We start from the raw sequence: 24,570 nt of genomic DNA on the forward strand, positions 1-24,570 counted from the left end.
ACCATAGAGGTTGTGCCTCATAATAACATTCATTCATCAGTGTTTGTGCCTCCTAGTAGCATGGTGGATACAACTCGAGTTGTAGTACATTTTTGTTTTTATACTCTATTTGGAATCCCTATTGCCACTCTATAACATGAACATTTATCACTTACCATAAAAATTGTGCCTTATACCAACATTGATTCATTAGTGGTTGTATCTCCTTCTAGCACATGATATCTAGTTCAGGTTGCAATATGTTTTTTCTTTTTTAACTCTATTTGGAATCCCTAATGCCACTCTATAATTCTAACATTTTATCACTTACCATACAAGTTGTGCCTCATACTATCATTGATTCATTAGTGGTTATACCTCCTACTAGCATGAGAGATCTAGCTTAGTTTGTAATCCATTTTTTGTTTTTTCACTATATTTGGAATCCATGATGCTACTCTATAATTTGAACATTTTATCACTTAACATACAAGTTGTTCCTCATACCAACACTATCTCATTGGTGGTTGTGCATCCCATGAGCATTCATTCATCGGTAGTTGTGTCTCTCATCATAAATCTATCTCATCATTTTGTTAGGAGTCCTAGCCATTGACAAAGAAGCCCATGACCATTATCGTTTAGCTCAACTATGGTGTGGGACAAAGGGATGAGGTAATAAACAACTCAACCATCCACAATTGAGAACATAATTTCTAGTTATTTTCATATTACTTATATATAAGATATTTGATATAGTGTTTTAATTTTTTCCTACAGACACTTGGTGAATTTCAATTTTGATGATCCTACATAGTCATAGATATTATTAGTGATATACATATGTAGTTGTGGTAATTACATGACATTGACATATATTCGACTTTTGTATTGTATATATTTGAGATTTGTATTGTGCACATTTGACATGTGTTTGGTAATCAAATTTTGTATATTACTGATGATACATAACACTTTTTTGTAACTATATAATTGATATGGCACAAAATATTATTCATTTTGATATATATTTAGCTTGGATTGCCATCGAACTTGTTCAATGTGTGCATACAAACTTGTATTCCATCTTACTTTCTTACAATTAATCAAACACATGAACAGAATAATTTTATATAGAAAATGAAACATGCTTATCAAATTCATTATAACATGTAATCAAACTCATATGTCACTTATTTTGATATAATCAGACATGAAATGTAAAAATACATCATAATTTTTGTATTTATGTCAAAGATTGTAGCTCGATATTGCTTACAGACCCTTAGGGATGCTTCCATTAAATGTGGCCAACACCATTGGAGGGACATTGTGGCTGAAATGAGGTTGGTCCTAGCCTAAACTAGACCAACTAGAGCTAATGGAAGTGATGATCTGATCCTAAGACCAACGGTTTGAAATATACATAACTTTTTTGATTTGAACTGAGCGACATTGCAACTTTTGGCATTAGGTGAGAAAGGGATGAAAAATCCAAAATAAGTTGAATCTCTAGAAACTAAGATAGGTTGTTATAGGGCTAGAAAATGTGATCATGTAACACCTAATAATTTATCAATACCTTATAACAACTCGGAGAAATGTTAGCTCAAATATCACAGTTGAAGGGTACTTAGGGACCCTTAGGAACACTTCCATTCAATGTGGTCAATAGCATCCTAGGGACATTTCCTAGGGACATTGTGGCTGAAAAAAGGTTGTTCCTAGCCTAAACTAGACCATCCAAAGCTAATGAAGAAAATGATTCTATCCTAGGACCAATGGTTTGAAATATACACAACCTTTTCTCATTTGAACTCAACAACATTGCAAATTTTGGCTTTAGGTGAGAAAGGGATGCCAAATGCAAAAAAATAAAATTGAATCTCTAAAAAATGAGATAGTTTGTTATCAGCCTAGAGAACACAATCTTGTAGAATCTAATATTTTTGCAATATGTTGCACCAACTTAGTGAATTTCTCACTCAAAGATTGTAGCCCAATGGTACTTAGTGACCCTTAGGGATGCTTCTGTTTAATGTGACTGATAGCATCTTAAAGATGTTGTGGATAAAATGAGGTTGGTCCTAGACTAAACCCAACCAACAAAAGCTAACAAAGTAGATGATTCAATACTAGGACCAATATTTTGAAATATATAGAACCTTTCTCATTTTAACTAACCAACATTGCAACTTTTGGTATTAGGCCAAAAAGGGACACTAAATCCAAAACAATTCAAATCTCTAAAAATTGAGATCAGTTGTTGTAGGCCTAGCTAACACAATCATATAGCATGTGATAGTTTGTCAATACACTACACAAGCTCAAAGGAATGCCTGATCAAATATCACAGCCTGATGGTACTTTGCAAATCCTCAGGGATGCTTCCATTCAGTGTGGTTGATAGTGTCTAAGGGATGTTGTGGCTAAAAGGAGGTTGTTCCTAGAATAAAGTTTACCAACTAGAGCTAATAGAGTAGATGATTTGATCCTAGGACCAAGGGTTTAAAATATACACAACCTTTCTCATTTGAATTGAGCACCATTGTAACTTTTGGCATTAGGTGAGAAAGGGATTCCAAATCAAAAAAATGGTGAATCTCTAAAAATTGAGATAGGTTGTTGTAGGCATAGAAAACATGATCCTATAGCACTTGACAGTTCATCAATACCTTGCATGAAGTTAGAGAAATTCTTGCTCAAAGATCACAGCCCAATGGTACTTAGAGACCCTTAGGGATACTTCTATTCAATGTGGTTTATAGAGTGCTATGGATGCTATGGCTAAAACAATGTTGGTCCTATCCTAAAATTGAGCAAGAAGAGCTAATAGAGTAGATGATTTGATCCTAGGACCAATAGTTTGAAATATACACAACCTTGCTCATTTGAACTGTGGAATTTATTGCAACTTTTGGCATTGGGTGAGAAAGGGATTCCAAATCCAAACGAAAGCTAACCTCTAAAAAATGAGATAGGTTTTTGTAGGCCTAAAGAAAATGATGCTATGGTGCCTGACATGTTTTCAATAGCTCACACAAGCTTAGAGATATACGGTAAAGAAGGATTAAGGGGTGTACACCATGAAAAAAAATTGTTAGAAGGTATAAACTTGATGCAACGGTATACCTACAACTCTATGCACAATGGGTATTTTATTTAGTTTATGCTGATTATATATTTTGAATTGAAGGTGTACATTGAAATAATCAATTTTGAAAGTGATTAGAGAGTGAATTTGTAGAAGGCCCTAGATTTTAGGAGCAAGTGGAGAGAATTTTATGGTTGGTAATGAAACTAAGGCCAAGGGGATTTTACATGTACTGAGTCTATGGTTTTTATACCTAAGTAGGTATTTTACAAAGTTGGGGACTTAAGAGTTAAGGATAAAGAATAGTTGCTTTGTAAAAGTAGCCTATTTTAAACAAAAAAAGGGCTGACATAGTGTGACAGAAAGGACATGGTCCAAAATAACCCTATCCAAGCTTTGCATATGTTGTAGAGAAGAAAAATGCGTATCCAAATCTAGAATTTATTTTCCTGATGTTCTAGGAAAGTTGGGAGAAAAATGAAATATGACAATCATCTAAATCCATTAAAGTTTAAGATAATTGAATATTATTTTAAGGAGACATTATCATCAAACCCATGAAAAAAAGTTCAAAAGCCAAATTTTTTATCATAATATTAAATTCAATGTATAAATTTATAACAATAATTTGACTTCTAAATATGCACATGTAACATCTCTTATCAGATTTTTATACAAGATATGGCATATATATTAGTATATATAATATATGTATATACATATACATATATATATATATGTATATATGTATATACATATGTACATATGTAGATATATATATATATATATATATACATATGTATATATACATATTACATAAGTATATATGTATATATACATATTACATATGTACATATGTATATATATGTTATATATATATTATACATATATATATATACATGTATACATGTATGTGTATATATATGTATAGATATATATATATATATACACACACACATATATATATAGATATATATACATGTATATATGTATACAAATATATATATACATATATACATATATACATGTATATATATATGTGTATATGTATATGTATATATACATCTATATGCATACATATATATATATATATGTATATATGTATACATATGTATTGTATATATATATGTATATATAATAGATATATATATAATACATATATATATATATTTATATAGATATGTATACATATCTGTATATATGTATAGACATATATATATACACATATATATATATCTACATATATATGTATAGATATATATACATGTATATATGTATACAAATATATATATATACATATATACATATATACATGTATATATATACATATACATATATGTATATATCTATACATATATACATGTATATATATACATGTATATATACATCTATATATCTATATACATGTATATGTATATATACGTGTATCTATGTATATATATGTGTATCTATGTATATATATGTATATATATATATATGTATATATATCTATACATATATACATGTATATATACATATATACATTTATATATGTATACATGTATATATACATATATGTATATATATACATACATACATATATGTATATATGTATACATGTATACATATATGTATAGATATATATATACATATATGTATACATGTATACATATATATACATATACATATACATATATGTACATATAAATATATATATATATACATATATATACATATACATATACATATATATGCACATGATGTTACATATATTTTTCTTTTTAGATAAAATGTTTTGCATCTACATGTGTAGATGACTGCAAAGTTGCAGCATTTTGCTTAACATATCTGCAAAATTTTCAAAATTATTCTACGATATGTAGAATGATTCAACTGTATAGGACACAATCAATCAAGGGAACCTTTTGGACCAGCTCTAACCCTTATGTTATGAAGTACTACCTCATGATCAGATTCACGTTCTTTTCACAAATTCTTTTTTAGAGGCCTATCACTATATGTTATTAATTGAATATGTGTTGCAACAATAAGCTTAGAGTAATGAAGAATATATTTTTGTCTCCAAATCCTCAAATAATGACATGGTAGAATTATTGATAGGGTAACTACATTTAATCATAATGATAATTTAAAGTGAAAATTGATACATTATACATAAAAAATTTATGTAAAGGGATCTTCATGGTAGGGTACAAAAATATACTAACTTCTTGTAAGAATTTACCTTGGGGAAAAATCACCAATGATCAAGAACCTCAAGAACTCGCATAATATGGAAGAATAAAGTTTGATCAGAATAATAATATGAAATTGAATTGATGTTCATACACACTACGAGTGCCTAAATATAAAGTCCTTTAGAATGACAAGGAGTTAGTAAAGTGATAAGCATCACAACTAAGCACATGTCAACCAAGAGTGGATTATCCTCCATTGAGCATATAATTTAGTGCGATGATGAGAGGATAAGCTTACATAGGTGTGTCATGTAAAAAGATGTTTTAGACATCATGTTATCAATTAGAGTACAAACAACTATGTTGTCTACATGACAACTTAGATAAATATGCAAACTCTTGCATTGTAGACACCATGTGCTAAAATGAGTTGCTAATTCTTGTGTTGTCAACAAGACAACTCATCTGAGTATGCATACTCCTAGGTGTCTAACTAATAAATAATTAAATAATTCATTAACCTAAGTAAAGTTAAGTAAAGTGTAATAATAATTAATTATTTACACTAACACCCTGGTCCCTTAAGTGCAATTTAGGGGAATGCACTTAAGTTCACAAAAGCTATAATGAAAATGCATGATGGGTCCTAGCTACTAGGCCATGTTACGTACCCATGTACAAATGCAATGTAGTCTCTCTAAAACTAGAGAAAGAGAGGAAACCTAATGGGAAAAACCCTCCCCCAAAAAGAGAGATGAAAAAAACAAGATGCATGGATGGATATAGTAATTAAGACCCCCCTATTACAACATGCATCATGTATATACAATAGAGAAATATGAGAAGGACAAAACCCAATAAGAGGAAAATTCACACCCATAAGAGGGAAGAAGAAGAAGAAATGAGACAAGGTAGTCAGCCCCCCCCCACCCCCAAATGGAGAATGCCAATCAGTGATAGCTTCTCGAAGATGACTGTAGAAGTTGATCCATGACTGTTGAATAATGCTCCTCCTTTTTGGAAGAAACATTGTCATAGGTACATATGAGATGCTCTCCCAATTTTTAGAAATAATCCTAAAGAGGAATGGTGTCTCTAAAACCTGCTCATCTATCCCTATGTTGACAATGATGGTCACCCTTTCCAACATTTCTGAAAGGAACAATTTATGATCTAGCAAGGATGTATGTAGAACATATCCCAAAGAACCAACCATCTTCTCGAATGATAAAGAGACTTCCAAAAATTTATGTACATAAGGATCCAAAATCATATCAACCTCGTAAGACTAATCATTTAGAGAATGGACAAGAGGTTTAGAGTGTTCCCTCACAACAACTAAAGAAGGATATTCTTCATCAAAGAGAAGATATATATCATCAATAATGTCTCCCAAATCTACTATGTAGGACTCCACAAATACACCTTAAATATTTTTTATGTAGTCATTCCTTGATTCTGGAACTAGAAGACAAGGTGTACCTAACTATACTAAATTACAAGGACCTATCACTGTAGCAATGTATGCATGTGGAATTGGTCAATGTTGTGATGTCATCCTACATCTGTCAATAGGATCCCCTATATCTGAACATGTTGAATCACTATCACTCTTGTCACTATTAGTTTCCACAATGTATGATGTATGGAGAGTATTAGAGGATAACCTAGGTGAACTTTCCTCAAAGTCAACATACCTCTCTATGAATATCTCATGAGTCTCAAGATCCATAAGTCTATATGCCTTAACACTTTTTCCATATCCTATGAAAATACAAGGCCTTGATGGCGGTTCCTTGCATTCCCTTGAAGAAATGTGTGCCCATGCTAGACAACCAAAAACTTCGAAGTGTTTCATAACTAGTTTTCTTCCACACCATGCCTCAAAAGGAGTCATTCCATCTAAGAAATTATGAGGAGTCCTATTAAGGATGTGATTGAGACTACTTATAGCTTCAACTTCAAGTGATGGATCAAGAGACTTAGCTTGAATCATGAAACTTTTCATTGACTTAAGAGTTAGAATCCTCATTGTTGCAACACTTCTATTTTATGCACTAAATGCTAGGAGATTCTAAAGATCAATACCCTAAAGTTCACAAAAATCTAAAAGTCTTGAGTTCACATATCTACTTTCATTGTCCATACAAATAACCTTGATGGATTTACTTGATTGCTTCTCAACATGACTCTTGAAGGCTAGAAACTTATCAAACACTTCATTCTTGTGATTAAGAAAGTAGATCCATGAGTAGTGTGAAAAGTCATCAATGAAAGTGAGGACATAGTGACCCTTGCTAACTAATGTTACTAAAAAAGGGCATGTTAGAACCATGTGAACCAAATAAAGAAAAACTAATGCTCTCCAAGACTTCCCTTTGTCATACTTTTCTTCTAGATGCATATCCATTGAACAAGTTGAACATTCACCTATAGAAAATTTGATTGTAGGTGGACCTTTGACCATATTTTTTGAGCTAAGTTGATGAAGATAGTGGAAGGCAAGATGACCATACCACGCATGCTATAATTTACTTTGTGATTGTGAATGTGTCAACAAGGCATGTGAAGGAGACTTAGGCACAAAGTGGGGGAAATAATTTAGCCTTGTGTCATGATTAACTTTACCCACTCCAACCAATGAATCATCCTTAATATTTTGCACTATTATTGAATCAAGAAGGAAGTCAACTTTATTGCAACCTCCATAGTGAGTGATTTGGTAAATTGAAAGGAGATTAGTGCTAAGGTTAGGAACATAGAGAAAATATCTAAACTCTCCATTTTCCATCTCAACTTGTCATTCCCCTTCAACTTCCATTTGTTTATCATTCCCTACAAAAATGTGAGGTACTATAGATTGCTTCAATGAAAAAAAGTGTCCTTTTGAAGAACCCATATAATGTGAGGCACCCAAGTCAAGAATCCATTCCCCTAAAAAACTTGAACTTGCCATAAATGCTTTCCCTTTTCCCTGTGAAGTGGATGGATTTGAATCCTTGGAAGCATTTGGCACATTGATTTTGTTTTTCCTAAGTAAAATTTCCAACTCATCTATTCTCTTAGTCCTTTATTGATGCTAGTCATGATTTGATTTCTTGCAATATTAACAAACTAGTTTATCCTTCTTGTTGTTGTTTCCCTTGTTTTTGGAAGAAGAATTGCCTTGTTGTGAGAAGGAAGATTATTGTGTCTCTAATTGTGATGTTTGATTCCACTAGTTTTTCTTTCTATTGGTAAAACATTTTCCACCTTGATTTGTTTGGTTCTCATTACTAGCCACCAATGTTGTATTCTTGGATGACTTGAGAATTTCTATATCTATCAACTTGGATTTTTCCAACATCAAAAACTCTACAAATGCATCAAATGAATGCTTAGTGAAGGCACTTCCCATGGTTAATCTATGAGTGTTGTAACTTGAAACAAAAGATGCATACTCTGAAGGTAGCCCCTTCAAGATGTGATGAAGCAATCTATCATCCTTCATGAGATTATGAAAATCTTTAAGTAGTGCTCTCAATTCATTGGCTTTGTTGACATAGTATTAAATTGTGTCAAAATTCTTAGTATCCAATAGAAGTAGATCATCCTCAATTTGGAATTCCTTTTCTTGATCCACCTTACCATACAAACCTTCAATTTTCTCCAAGTACCCTTGGCATCCTTAAAGCTAGAAATGTGGAAGAAAAGATCTCTATGAATACAACACCTAACAATTCCTAAAGCCTGGTTGTCTTTAACTCGCCAATCAACTTGTGCAACAACATCAGTGGGTTTTACAATTGTACCATGAACATGGGCAAGTGCACCAAGTTTTGGTGCCAAAAGGGGGGTATAAGTGGACACATTTTTCTTAAATTCTACAATTTCTAAACTTCAATAAGAATTTGAAGATAGTTACACTCAAAATTTTAAGATATGACAAAAACAAAAGTCGTAGTCCTTTGAATCTAGTTTCTAAATTACTAAAAATTTTTCAAAATAATTTAGTTTTAGGTCCTCAAAAAAGGGAGCCTCAAAAAGTGGTACTATTTATTCCAAAAAAACATAACACAGTACAAAGTGTTCCCCCCCCTAAAATTTTAACTTTTTTTTTGAAATTCTTTAATCACTCTAGTGAAAAGTTACTTAACACTATATAGTTTATCCCAGATCTTTTGGGTAATTTTATAACATGTTTTTTTAAATGAATTTTTTAACTAGACACATCCAAAAAATGTGAAATATCTATGTGCTCCCCCTAGAAATAATTGAAAACTAATCTAAAATCAATTTTTTTTTTGCAAAGTGTCTAGAATGGAGTTTAGTTTCTTAAAAACTAAGTTGACGCAAAATTCAATGAACGAGCTAAAATTTATAGCCCAATTAGTACATGGTGGTTTTTGACAAAAAATTAACATACATTCAGAAGAAATTATAGATGAAAGGCTTGAAATAATTAAAATTAAAAATAAATTATATGGTTAGATAGCTAACATAGAGACCTACAATGTCTTGTAACCTAATCTTATTGATACCTAACCACGAGGAATCTTGAAGGAGAGCACACAAGAAAAATAATCATTTTTTGGATGTTTTGTTAGATTATGGTAACTGATCAAGGAAGCACTGTACATACTTCATAAAATTCTTGTATAGAAGAGTTTAGGGTTAGGTATTTTTCATTATGTTGTGATGAAAAATTGGTTCTTGCGGCGGTATTGAGCTGTAAGGGATTACAGATTGTAATCAAGTTGTAATCACTGGATTGTAATAAGATTAGACTTGTTGTTTGGTGGACGTAGCCAAGGGATTGGGTGAACCATGTTAAATCTTGGTGCCTTGTGTTCATTTCTGTGTGATCTATTATTTTCTGTTATTGGTTATATTTGCATGTAGTTTTTATTTCTGTCTGTGGTTTATCCTAACATGTTTGTTGGAAAACATGTCTCAAACCTACTTATAAACTCCAAACCTTTGGATTGGATCTCAAGGAAAAACCAAGGCTTAGGCTTGGTTTTAATGCAAAGCCTTCAATAGTGCATGCGCCCCATAGTGTGCATGTGCTATAGCATGTATGCACTATTGAAAGCATTTGAATTCTCAATAGCGCATGCACACTAAAGGGTGCATGCACTATTGAGACCTAAATAGTGTAGTGTTGCAAAGAAAGAGTGAGAGAGAGTGGGGGGTGGGGGTGGGGGAATGGCTATGTGTGTGTGTGTGTGTGTGTGTGTGTGTGTGTGTGAAAGAGATAGAGAGAAAGTAGGGGATGGGAGAGGGGAGAGAGTAGGGGATGGGAGAGAGAGGAAGTGAAAAAGAGTAGGGGTGGCAGAGAGAGTATGGGATGGGGTAGAGGAAGTGAGAAAGAGTAGGGGTGGCAGAGAGAGTACGGGATGGGAGAGAGTAAGTGAGAAAGAGTAAGGGTGGCAAAGAGAGTGTAGGATGGGAGAGAGAGGAAGTGTGAGAGAGTAGGGGTGGCAAAGAGAGTATGGGATGAGAGAGAGAGGAAGTGTGAGAGAGATTATAGGGTGGGAGAGAGAGATTGAGAGTAGGGGATGGGGGAGAGAGAGAGTAGGCAGTGGGAGACAGAGTGCAAGAGCAAGAGTGAGAGAGAGTAGGGAATGGGAGAGGGGGGAGACAAAATAGCTCGAGAGAGAGTAGGGGATGGGAGAGAGAGAGTAGGAAATGGGAGAGGGAGTGGGAGAGGGAGAGAGAGGGGGGATGGAAATGTGTGCAACAGAGAAAGAGAGAGAGAGTAGAGAATAGGAGAGAGTGTGAAAATTGTTAGAGAGAGTAGGGGGTAGCAGAGAGAGAGTAGAGAGCAAGAGAGTGAGAGAGAGAGAGAGTGAGAGAGTGAGAGTGAGGGTGAGAGTGAGAGTGAGAGTGAGAGTAAGAGTGAGAGTGAGAGTGAGTGAGAATGAGAGAGCGAGAGAGAGTAGGCAGTGGGAGAGGGAGTCAAAGAGGGAGAGCGAGTGAGAGACAAACTAGGGGATGTGAGAGGAGAGAGGGGGGATAGTTGTGTGTGTGTGAAAGAGAGAGAATAGGGAATGAGAAAGGGGAGAGAGAGATAGAAAGAGAGTAGGGGATGGGAGAGAAAGAGAGTAGGAAATGATAGAGGGAGTGGGAGAGGGAGAGAGTGGGGGATGGGAGTGTGTGTAAGAGAGAGAGTAGGGGTGGCAGAGAGAGAGTGATAGTAGGGGATGGGAGGGAGAGAGAGAGAGATAGAGAGAGAGAGAGAGAGAGAGAGAGAGAGAGAGAGAGAGAGAGAGAGAGAGAGTAGGCAGTGGGAGAGGGAGTGGGAGGGGGAGAGAGGGGAAATGGGATTATGTAAGAGATATAGAGTAGGGGATGGGAGAGAGTAGGCAGTGGGAGAGGGAGTACGAGAGAGAGGGGTCAGGGAATGGGAATGTGTATAAGAGAGATAGAGTAGGGGATGGGAGAGAGTGTGAGAGAGAGTAGGGGATGGAAGAGAGAGAGTGAGAGTAGAGGATGGGAGAGAGAAAGTAAAGAGGGAGAGAGAGTACTTGAGAGAGAGATAGTAGGCAGTGCAAGAGGGAGTGGGAGAGGGAGAGAGAGGGGGGATGGGAGTGTGTGTGAAAAATCTAGAGAGTAGGGGATGGGAGAGGGGTGAGAGAGAGGGGGGAAGGGAGTGTGTGTGTCTATGAAAGAGAGAGAGTAGGGGATGGGAGACTGGAGAGAGAGAGAGACAGTAGGGGATGGGGGAGAGAGAGTAGGCAGTGGGAGAGGGCATAGGAGAGGGACAATGAGGGGGAATGAGAATGTGTGTAAGAGAGATAGAGTAGAGAATGGGAGAGTGTGTGAGAGTGAGAGAGAGAGTAGGTAGTGGCAGAGAGAGCTCATATGGGATGGGAGAGAGAGTAAGATTAGGGGATGGGAGAGTGTGAGGGAGAGTAGGGGATGGGAGAGAGAGTGAGAGTAAGGGATGGGAGAGAGAGAGAGATCATAGGCAGTAGGAGAGGGAGTGGGAGAGGGAGAGGGAGAGAGATAAGGGGGACGGGAGTGTGTGTGACAAATCTAGAGAGTAGGCAATGGGAGAGAAGAGAGTGGGGGGGATAAGAGTGTGTGTCTATGAAAGAGAGAGAGTAGGGGATGGGAGAGGGGAGAGAGAGAGTAGGGGATGGAGGATAGAGAGTAGGCAGTGGGAGAGGGAGAGAGTGAGAGTAAAGGATGGGAGAGAGTGTGAGAGAGAGTAGGGGATGGGAGAGAGTGAGAGAGAGAGTAGGGAGTAAGAGATAGAGAGAGGGGGATGGAAATGTGTGTGAGTCTATGAAAGAGAGAAAGTAGGGGATGGGAGAGAGTGTGAGAGTGTGAGAGAGAGTAGGGGGTGGCAGAGAGAGTATGAGATGGGAGAGACAAAGTGAAAGGATGGGAGAGAGTGAGAGAGAGAGAGTAGGGGTGGCAGAGAGAGAGTATGGGATGGGAGAGACTAAGTGAAAGGATGGGAGAGAGTGAGAGAGAGTAGGGGGTGGCAGAGAGAGTACGAGATGGGAGAGATTGAGTGAAAGGATGGGAGAGAGTGTGAGAGGGAGTAGGGGATGGGAGAGAGTGTGAGAGAGAGTTGGGGATGGGAGAGAGAGAGAGAGTAAGAGTAGGGGATGGGAGAGAGAGAGAGAGAGAGAGAGAGAGAGAGAGAGAGAGAGAGAGAGAGAGAGAGAACTTGAGAGAGAGATAGTAACTGGTGGGAGAGTGGGAGAGAGAGGGGAGATGGGAGTGTGTGTGTGAGAGATCTAGAGAGTAGGGGATGGGAGAGGAGAAAAAGGGGGATGGGAGTGTGTGTCTATAAAAGAGAGATTTTAGGGGATGGGAGAGGGGACAAAGAGAGAGAGAGTAGTGGATGGGAGAGAGAGACTAGGTTGTGGGAGAGGGAGAGAGAGCGAGGGGATTGGAGTGTGTGTAAGAGATAGTAGGGTATAGGAGAGAGTGTGAGTGAGAGTAGGAGGTGGTAGAGAGAGAATTAGATGGGAGAGAGAGAGTGAGAGTAAGGGATGGCAGAGAGTAGGGGAATGGGGGAGAGAAAGAGAGATAGTAGGTAGTGGGAGAGGGAGGATTGTAGTGTGTGTTAGAGATATAAAGAGTAGGGGATGGGAGAGGGAGAGTGAGAGAGAGAGAGAGAGAAAGTAGGGGATCATTGATGGGAGAGAGAGAGTAGGGAATGAGAGAGGGGAGAAACAAAGAGTAGGGGATGGGAGAGGGGAGAGAGAGTAGGGAGGGTAGAGAGGATGAAGAGTGATGTGTTTTGACATAGTGCATACCCACTATAGTGCATATGTGCTATAGTGTGTATGCACTATGTGAAATCACCTAAAAATGGTCAAAAAGAAACTTTGGGGCCCATTTCATCCATTCTCTATTTTTGGTCTGTTGTGCACTCCATTATTCTGATAGAAATCACAGGTTTCAACATAGCAAACACTATTTCAGCACTTTTTGAAGCTAGCAAACACCAAATTCAATCATTGGATATGCGATTTGAAAAGTTTTTGAATATTCCTTGTATAGAAAAGGTTCTAGTGCAATCCATTTTAAATATTGTTTGTTTATATATCGATATAAATTTGATTATAATTTGACATGTTGTTTAATATATAGTGAATTCATTGAAAATTGTATATTTGAATGAAATGTTATTTCAAAATGGTTAGATATTTGATAAGTTGTTTGATATATATTGCGTATTCATTCAAATAATTATAATTTTTATATTTATTTGAATAATTTTTAATTTACACATGTTGTAAGTAATTCAAATGTTTGAATAATTTTACATGTAGAAATCATCATCATGCCAAGGAAGAAACCAAAATTTCAAACAAATAAAGATAGGGAGAGAGATTTGGAAATTAAAATAGATAAAATGAAATTACTACGTGAACAAAGAAAATTGTAAAGCAATAATGAAGAATTGACTTTTGAAGAGGATCAAGAACCACCGGTACAAAGAAACAAAGAGGAAGAATTGGAAAGACAAAGACAACGAATGAGACTGTTATGCTCAAGAAGACAATTGAATTTTGAAGCTACACCATCTTCCAATGTTGGAGTCATATCATCCACTACACCATCTTTGGAATCATATCATCCTCTCATGTCGAAGAGACACTAATTTATAGATCCAACAATGTACACACTTCATCATGTCATGTTGAAGGCACAACATCAACACATCAAGTAGGTGATATTCCATATTTTACATCTTATTGCCAAGGTACATCATCTTTGGTTCAAGGTATGCAATACACTCAACCTTATGTTGATGTTCAAAATGTTGAGGGAATTGAAGAGATTATAAAACCTTCTAGAATTTTTTTTAGAAGACCAAAACATTTGATTGATATTGATACTAACATTTTGAAATCAATGCCTCACAAGATTAGCAAGTGTACTTGTCAAATAAAAGTTAATCATATGTGGAGATTATTTTTTGAAGAATTAAATATTACAGGTCAATGCCAATTATTTTTTGAAATGATGAGGAATTTGGAATTTAGGCCTATCATGAAGATTCTTGGGCTAAGAATGATGGACGATTCAAATGAAAAAAGCATTATAAAGAATCTGATGAGTGCTTATGACAAAGTGGGCTCTAAATCACAAACCAAAGATAGCAATCTCACAAGACAAGTACTTACATCAACAATAGTAAGTAGCCAAGTGAAGAAAGCTTGACTTATGAGAAAGACAACGAAAACATTAAAAATTGGTAGAGGTAATCTAAGGAGAGTCATGCTAAGGAATGAGAGATTGGAAGATCCAACAAAAAATGAGTTATGGACATTTAGTGGTAGACTACCATGAATGGATAAAGAAATTAATGAAGCTTTGAAACCATTGATCGAATATTTTTTGAAAAATAACACGTGTTTCCCCTAATAAAAGAGATGTTGTAAGAAGGAGGATTGGTAGCCAAAATCATGACCCACATATGAAACATTTTTTGGACTCAACTCAAACACAATTTTTTGCAAAATTTATTGGTGTGTATCCTCAAATTCGAATAATTCAAAGATTTTTTGAGATGTGTAAACCTTTTTATGTGAAGAGAAATCACAACTTCTTGTTGTAGGATACATATTGAATTTTCTAACCATTTTGATGTTTTTAGGCATATATGTGTGTTTTTGCATTCTTATTTTTTTTTGCAGGATTGTGACATGAATGAGCCACCAATATCTTCAAAAGAATTCATATCCAACATTTTATGTGAAATAGGGGATGACAAACAATTTTACAAGACATCATGCTTGGATGGTACGTGCTTATTTTGTGGTTCTTTGAAACTTTTATGAACTTGTCAACATATAGATAGTACAGATACAATTGGAAATGAAACAGTAGATTAAAAAAAAATTAAGACAGTGACATATGTTCTAAAAGATGGGAAACATGGTAAAATATATAAAATAGTCATTGGAAAGATTCTAGTGTATGAGTTCATGAAGATTTTTCGTGAAAAGATTATTTATGAGTATGAAAGACATACCCATAGAGCTCGATGGTTGGATTTGCAATTCAAGTTGTGCATAGATATATTTCCACTGGATACCATTGTTTTGGTTGTAGATTTCACAGAGAACTACACACTACAACCATAAAATGAGGTGCAAGAAAAGTATTATACTTCTCAATAATTTTCCATATTTGTTCACATAAGATTCATGCATTCACCTACAAGTACAGAGGATGATATAAAGATTTTGAGGGAGTACCATTTTTACATCAGCAATGATCAATCACATTCTACAAAGTTCATACGTGGTTGTTTTCAACTATTTTATGGAGATTTGGCTAACAAGGGTATAACATATCATCAACACATTATTTTTTTAGACAATTGTGCATCTCAATTCAGGAATGCATAGATGTTCTATTGGTTGAGCATGATGCACATGTTATGTAGAATTCAATATATGTGGAATTTCATAGAGGTTGGTCATGGAAAGGGAGAGCACGATGGTGCAGACGCATGCATCAAGAGAGCCCTAGCTCGTGAAGAACTAAAGTACAAAGATGGAGAAATATTGATAGATGCAAAATCCATCGTCCAATGTTGTAACACTATAATGGGTCTAGGTAAGGAAGGTGAGTCTACGATTTGTAGATTTTTTTGGTTGATAGATAATACTAACATTGCACCATATTAGGATTGTTTCACACTAATAGGACCTAGTGAGTTACACCCATTTAGAAGCTCTGATGTAGGTTCATGGAGTATCCACACACAAAAAATGGCATGCTATTGTCCATCATGTGCAAAGGAAAATTGGGATGACTACGAGTCAACTAAATGGGTGGACAAATGGGATATATGAGTTTTGGTATCAGCCCCCACAAGCATTGGAAATGGTAGAGATGGATTCATCTATTGATTTTGACCACTTGTTAGATCTAGTGCAACTTGGTAATATATATATTTATATATCTTTTTAATTTTAATATGTAACTTTATAATTTTTACCTAAGTACTTTCTGAATTAATGACTAAATTTTGTACATTTGTCATTGCAGGCCATGTTTTTGTTGTTATTGCACCTGAAGAAAATGAAGAAGGGATAGATTGTTATTTATGTCGTTGTGTTCAAGCCAAACAAAAATTAGATCACTCAGTTATAGATGGTGAAGGTTTAGAGTACCATGTCAGTGTGGTGGTTGTAATCAGCACATGGCTTAGATGATATTCTATGAAGAACCCTAACTTGTGGTTATTCAAGGATTAGAAAATAGAGAGGAAGATTGTTCATTATTTAGACCTTGTTTTTGAATCAAATGTCCACTTGAGTAAATATGGTGAAAAATCACACAATAAGATTGTTTAAAAAGTTTGCAAGTCAGACTATGAGGCAATACTTGAGACATTAAAATGTAGAGCATATCTAGTTGGCTCATTAGATTGAATAGGGAGAGAGAGAAAGAGTGATCAATTCCAGGATCCAAATACAATGTTCCAACCTCTCCTCGAAAACTATCCACATGATAAGGTTGGTATAAGTTTAAATCACAGATTTTATGTTTTGATTTGTTTAGGATCTAGATACATTATTTGATTTTATATTAGATTTTTTAATAGGACCCACTTTTAGATTAGTTGTTTGAATCAGTGAAAGTTTAGAATTTTTTGTTTAGATCAAAATGTAATGAAAGAACATGAAAATTGTTAGAACGTGAATTCTTTATGATGTAAAGTCATGATTGTGTGCATGTAACTAGAAACTTCAAACTAGTGAAAGCAAGGATTTGTACAAATGGATAATTCTTAATGACAAGCTAGATTCAATTTTTTTCATTCTCAAATTTTAGTGAATTAATATTATCTTAGATTTTTTACTATGCTAATTCTTCATTTGTAGCTCACCAAAGTAGATGGCTAATAAAGCCGAAGAACAAGTGATAAAGGGTGAGATACCAAAATCATCTGCGAAATTATCAATTCACATCCTCAATGTTTATTAGCTATTTTTGTTCAAGTACCATTGTGTGTTAATCATCTTATGCCTAGGATTGTAGAGGATCACAATCATCAAAAAGTAAGAAGGAAAATAGGTCTCAATCTGATGATAATGGGGCAATTACAGATATAGTTCTCTCTAAGGAAAAACATAAAATCACATAAACATACCAAGGACAATCATCTTGATATAACCATTCTTCTTTATTGCAACTAAGCATGTGTACATATACATATTACAAGGAGCAAGTAATCATTATATATCATGTTTTCATATACTTCTAACATTTTTCTCCTCTAGCATGATATCTATACAAAATGGATACATAAGTATTAAATCATAGTCATGATACAAATATATCATGTTGCAACATCTAGTCACACACAAAAAAAGATGCAAAATTGGAATGTGTGAAGAAAGATCATCCAAGGCTCTTGAAAAACTATGGAAAAATACTCAATGGATAAAAGACTTTCCACCCAACCATGGAACCTACTACCCCGCTCCCCTAAGCTAGGAGATAACACAAGGCCCCACACCAAGTTCAAACATAAGAAAGGGGATAAAATAGCTATTTTAACACTGATAAGGTTTATTGCTGATCAATATTGTATCAAAAATTCAAACTGATTAGGTATTGAATTAAACTTGATAAACAAATGATAGAGAAGGAAACCTTTAAACATGAACAAGATCATAAATCATATGATGATGACATATTGGAAATGATAAACTTATGCTTAAATAGTGATAAAGTTTATTGTTAATCAATATTCTATCAAATTTTTGAACTAATTACGTATTGAACTTAATGTCATACATGAACATATCTAATTTAATGTCATACATTAACATATCTAATTTAATGTCATACACAAACATATCTAATTTAATGTCATAAATGAACAAACATATAATATAAAATAATAACCAATAATGTCATGTACATTAACAAACACCTAATATATTATGATAACCAATAATGCTGTACATGAACAGACATACCATATATTAACCAATAATGTCATGCATCAAATAAATGTCATACATCAAATTTAAAATGTCATATATACATCAAATGTATATCAAATACGTCCACTAACATAAAATCCAACATATATGTCGGTTGATGCCTATACATGTACATATTTATCAACTATATCTTCTCCTTCCCATGAGGGGAAGGAAACAAATCTCTAGAGGCCTACAGTTGTCATGTGGAGGTAGATAGTGGAAATGATAGGGTCCTCCTCCCACACTCACTTGTCCTCTTGTTGAGGCTCTTCTATAACTCGAGCTGATACAAAAAAAGTAGAAATGAATCAATAATTATTATTCATTGAAATCAAATATACATACACACAAAATTAATTATTTTCTTACCACCATCATATAGTCGATTTGCAACTCCACCTTGAACACTCATGGATGATCAGGTGTGACAAGACCGTAAAAAAATTGAATCAATATAATCACTTATAAATAACATTAGAAATTTTGATACTAACTATTATAAACAACAGCTTAAACCAAGAAAATTCTTTCATACCTCAGTCAATGGCTGTGAACTAGCCATAGCTGTCATGACTCCATAATCGATGGACTATCGAAGATGAGGAGGAGCATCCGATGTCATGAGTTGCATTTCATACAATAAACGTTACATGTAACATGAAATATAATCAAATGAATTAAATTATGTTAAAACAAAGGTACCTCTATGAAGCTCGTATGATGTCTATGCTCCTAGTCTGTAGTAAATGTCGATGGTCCTATATAGAACCGATGCACATGCATAATTTTTTTTGTCAATTGTTAATATAATTACTTAATAAATATATGTATTAATTTAAATGATTAAATCGATGCATACCTCTAGACTCATGGACGGGGAAAAAAATGGGGCTGAGGGATCGCTACTAGGCCCACCAACACTTTGACCCTAAATTTTGAATAATGTCAATAGATGCTATTTAATTAATCATTCACTATACGTATGAAATGTGATCAAATTAGTAAATTATAAACGTAATTTACCTATGTGGCAATGCCAAATGTGTCACTCAAGAACTGATTAGTGACGAGCCCATCATCTGCACCATCTCTAGCATGAGTGCCAAATGTGCAAAAGGATTTGCGTGATGTGCACATGTGACCCCAATGCACATAAGGCTCTCCCTCAACTAATGGATTCATGCAATGGATGAGCATCTACTTCAAATCATTAATGTTACCTAGAGCACTGGCCTCTACATGTTCCTTCACAACTGAAGCAATAGTCACATGCTCACCTTGTGGCTTGACCACAAGTACCTTAACTACATTAGGGTCACGATGTGCCCCCAGCCTCTCAAATGATGAACCCCACCTCTACCCTAGGAGTCTAATATATAAAAATAATTTGGGATCTCTCCAAGGAAAAACTCACAATAAAATTTCTTTAAAAAATACACGGGGACCTCGTGATCATTGTAAGGAGGGGCATAAAAAACCATCCACCATCTATCTCAAAAATTATTTCTAATAGCATTGTGTATACACCAATGGATGGGAAACTATTTAGTACCCTCTCTAACAGTATTTTGTTCACTGTGTTTTCTAAATAATGCACATATTCTACATTTTGGTATATCTTTTTTTTAACATCTTGATATGACAATTTATTTGCATAAAATCTTTTTTGTTCATCCCTCTTAACCCACCAAAAATCTAATTGACCACTAACTGAGGCTATCTAGATCTTAATGGATTCAAGGGACGATGCCAATTGAGCCCTCATTGGATTGGTTTGTCCAAATTCTTTCAACCAACTAATGAGTCCTTCTAATTCAGTTTTTCCTCTTTCTATTTCATTTATTATATTTTCTTGTGTGTCAGGCGGAGGTCTTGCAATTGGTTTAGGCTATGAAATTGTGTTGTTCTTCTTGGGGAGGGTTTTGGTTTTGATTTTCTTGAGGGATTTGAGCTTCTTAGGGATTTGTTAGTTGATTATTGACATTTCCTAATAAAAAATCAACTGAAATCTAAATAAATAAAGAAACCTAAAGAATAATTGTAAAGACCCTACAAAACAATATTAAAAACCTACAAAACAATATCAAAAACATAACAAACAATGCAAAATGAAATTTAGATCACATACAACATGTGCATGCTGATGATATCGAATTTCACCAGTGATGAGGCATATTGGCAAGGTGGGTAGTGAAAACCTTTGTTTTCTCTAATTTGTGTATGTGTTGCTATTGGAGGAAGGTTAAAAATAGAGATAAAATAAATGGGCTATGGGTATGCAACCCATTTATTAAAAAAATCTTTTTTAAAGCACATACGCACTTATGCACTATAGCACGTACATGCTATGGCTAGGGTTACCCAAGCCATAGTGCATATGCGCTATAATACATATGTGCTATAGCAAGTATGTGCTATAGCAAGTATGTGCTATTCAAAAATTGAAAGAAAAAAAAACACCACAAATCGATGTATATACCCACATATAGATTTAAAGCCTTTTCCATTAGTCTACATCGTATAATATCTTTCCATGTAGTATAATTGTGTGAAGTTCGAAGAAGATTTTTAGGTGAACCCATGATGCAAAGAATTAAAAGAGCACAAGAGAGGAAGAGAGACACAAGAACACAAGACACACCCCCCTATTCACTCAATCAAAACCCCCCCCAAAAGTGATGCTTTTGGCACTTTATATGTAGTACATTTACAATAGGCCACTTGTCAAAATGGACAAAAGTGGACTTCTAATTTTTCTATTTACAACTTCCTCTAGGAGTTCAAATCCCGTACTTAGCAATGTAGCTCAGATATACAATAAATTTGAAGTTTCATCAAAACAATACAATGCAAAATGGGACCTATTTTAGAAAGTGGTATTTCTATCCACACAAGCCTATAATCTAATTGTAGATCTAGAAAGTAGACAAAAAAAATGCACTTTCAAAAAACACAAAACCTAAAAATGTGTCAAGATGAGCCCATACAAAGCATTTGAAGTTGCAAAAATCAAGATTTATGATTTGTGGAAAAATTTAGGAACAAAGATCTCAAACATCCTACACCAATGTGTGGATCATGAAATTCTACCCAAAAACAAAAAATAGTGGTTGAAAAAAGGAGTTCATATGAAGGAGATATCGCTATTTTAAAGTCACCTTTGTGATTATTTTTCCTAAATCACTGTTGTGGCACCTCTAAAAATCAATTAACTATAGATTTCACCTCAAATGTTTGATTTTGATGTAAAAATAGTTGATTTGGGGGTTTTTTGACCTTCTAAATATGACGCAAATATTTGATTTGCACCATCAATCTCTAATCTTGTCCTACAAAAAAATCTCCCCTACTGGCCTAAAAGGCCATTTTTTTTGCAAAATTTTGGAAATAACATACAAATCTAAAAAGAAAAAATGTAGAGACTAAAATAATACAATATGTAGATCTAAAAATTAAATTCAAAGATCTTAAATGATCATACCAATTCTGCAAATTGGGCCTTCAGGTTTCGATTTGCAAAAGCAATTTGCCTCAAATTTGACAATGACCTAGGGTAGACAAATTTATAGTCCAATTTCACTGAATCAATGCTCCAGACATAATGGTGAGGTCCACTTTGGCTCTAGACACTCCCAATGACTATGATACTCTAGATATGAATTGAGGTCCTCTAAGAGATGAAACAAAAATGGTCTCCAATGGCTATGTGAAGAGATGCTCCCTCAACTTTGATACGATGTAAGAATTTTCCTTAGGGAAAAATTACCCAAGATCAAGAAGCTCAAGCAATATCACAATATGGACCAATAAAGTATGATTAGAATAATAATATGAAATTGAATTGATGTTCATCCACACTAGGAGTGCTTGAGTATAAAGGTCTGTAGAATGACCAGGAATCAGTAAAGTGATAAGCCTCACAACTAAACACACGTCCACCAACAGTGGATTATTGTCCATTGAGAAGAGAAGTTAGTGTGATGATGAGAGGATAAGCTTACATAGGTGTGTGATGTAAAATGATGTCGTAAACACCATGTGCTCAATTAGAGTACAAACAACTATATTTTCTACATGAAAACTCAAATAAATATGTAAACTCTTGTATTGTGCACACCATGTGCTAAAATGAGTTGCTAACTCCTATGTTGTCAACAAGACAACTCATATGTGTAGGCATACTCATAGGTGTCTAACTAATAAATAATAAATGAATTCATTAACCTAAGTAAACTTCCTTAAAGTGTAATAATAATTAATTACTTACACTAACACTTCTAAGCCATGTCCCTATCACAACGATGGATCTTATTGGGTACTCAATATACTCACCATCAATGGCAATAGCTATCAATTTTCTTTTGGGCTTAATAAACTAACAAAGAAAGTAATATGTTCCTTCATCATTGTTCTCATATGTAATAACTACATATATATGACCTGCATTATATAGAAGGATAAGTTAATGCCAAAATTGAAAGGAACCTATTTTAACTGAGTATTAAATTGATAACTTAGTATCTATTTCAATTAGGTCCAATACATGCTCAAAATTTTTTGATGCTTCAATCTAGTTGAGTTGTAGTGCTATAGGAAGTTGATATGAATCAATTAGATGCAAAGGTCTACAAGACCATTGGTCAACCCACTCATTTGATTCACATTCATCCCATAAATGATGCATACAAGAAGAGAAAAAGTACACAATCTTTCTAGTATGAATATCTAGTGACGTTGCATTTAAATTTCAAAATAAATGCATCTCACTTGATCCTATAAGTGTACAATAATCTTGCGAATTTTCAATGTTAAATTCATGTATTAACCAAAAATATCTAGAAACCATAGACTTACCTCTATTACTTGGTCTCATCATAGAGTTACACCATTGGACAATTATTTCAACATTTTCTAATATTGTGCCACCATCATACTTTAATTCCTCTCTACTAAGGGCTATTTTCACACATGCTCCAACACAATCATGCTCTCCCTTTCCATGTCTCACCCTAGTGAAATTCCAAAAATGTTTCACAATTGTCACATGCATCCTACTCAACCAATAGAACATCCTTGCATTCTTCAATTATGTGGTGCAATTGTTTGACCATATAATGTGTTGATTGTATCTTACATCTCTTTCACTCAAATTTTCATAAAAAACTTTAAATATCCTGGCATAAACTATGATGAATGAGTTCCATCATCGATGATATAGAGGTGATACTCTCTTAATACCTTTTTGCTCTCCTTTGTGCTATCATGTTCGTGAATAAACGCCATGTGTACAAAAATTAATGCTTGTCTAGAGTTGTCTATAATTTTTAGCAAAGTTGACAATTAACACAATTGTACCAAAAGAAAAGTATTCTTACACAAATTGAATTGCTCATCTAACCATCCAGCTCTATGTGTATGACCTATGTACTCATAAATTAGTGTCTCTTGAAAAAATTTCATAAAATTAGCTACACATGCATCACTTTTCACTAATTCAAACCTTTTTAATTTTTTTCCATCTTTAACACCATATATAACTGACTTGTACTTTCTAAGACAATAGTGTCTTACCAATTTCATGTGTTCTATCTAGATGTAGGCATCTATGCAACTTTTGCACACCACCAAATTGAGGGAAAAAAACCTTTCAAACACATGGTCTTATAATAAATGCACCCATCATCTCATTCACATAGAACACTTGCAATAAAATCTCTCAAAGACTTAAGAGGAAATTATGGACCACATTTTGGCAATATTTTTTTAATATGAAAAGTACAACATATATAGCAATAAACATCATAATGAATAGAAAACTCAACATGGACCTTGCAACAACATGTAGTGCGTGTATGAT

The sequence above is a fragment of the Cupressus sempervirens genome, chromosome 6 (genome assembly GCF_028749045.1).
Source record: "Cupressus sempervirens isolate cs-2001-9-10 chromosome 6, ASM2874904v1, whole genome shotgun sequence".
NCBI classification, from domain to species: domain Eukaryota; kingdom Viridiplantae; phylum Streptophyta; class Pinopsida; order Cupressales; family Cupressaceae; genus Cupressus; species Cupressus sempervirens.